The sequence below is a fragment of the Elephantulus edwardii genome, unplaced genomic scaffold, assembly GCF_000299155.1.
Source record: "Elephantulus edwardii isolate Elephantulus edwardi_28Jun2011 unplaced genomic scaffold, EleEdw1.0 scaffold00063, whole genome shotgun sequence".
NCBI lineage: Eukaryota > Metazoa > Chordata > Mammalia > Macroscelidea > Macroscelididae > Elephantulus > Elephantulus edwardii.
The window spans coordinates 10,874,719-10,875,411 of NW_006399813.1; positions in this window are offsets into that span (position 1 = coordinate 10,874,719).

The following is a 693-nucleotide window of genomic DNA, read 5'->3' on the forward strand; positions in this document are numbered from 1 at the left end:
ACTAAAGCTGTAAACAATCTCAATCTCTTCACCATCCATACTGATGCTGCCAATTGGCCCAGTGTTGAGAATCTTTGTCTTCTTGATATTGAGCCTCAACCCATATTGAAGGCTACAGTCCTTGATCTTCTGCAGTAAGTGCTTCAGGTCCTCCTCAGTTTCAGCAAGCAGGGTTGTGTGATCTGCATAACACAGATTGTTGATAGATCTTCCACCAATCCTGATGCCGCATTTCTCCTCATAGATCCCAGCCTCCCGGATGATCTGTTCTGCATACAGGTTGAAAAGGTATGAAGACAGGACACATCCCTGCCATATTCCCTTCCCAATTTTGAACCATGCAGTGTTTCCTTGCTCTGTTCTGATGACTGCCTCTTGGTCCAAGTATAGGTTTCACATAAGGACAATCAAGTGTTCTGGGATCCCCATTCTTCTCAGAGTCAACCACAGTTTATTGTACTGGAAGCACTCACTCTTCTATGTCAAGAAATTTGGAAGACACTAACTAGGCCAATTGTCTAGAAGAGGTCTCTTACTCAAGGTAATTTCAAAAGCATAACATTTTGAAGAATGGCGATGTCAGAACACTTAACTCTGTTCATGCAGGATGTGTAAGTACACCAAGATGCATTTGTTCAAACAGAACAAGGGAATATCAATTAGTGTAGATATATTGCTTTCCAGAAGAATCAA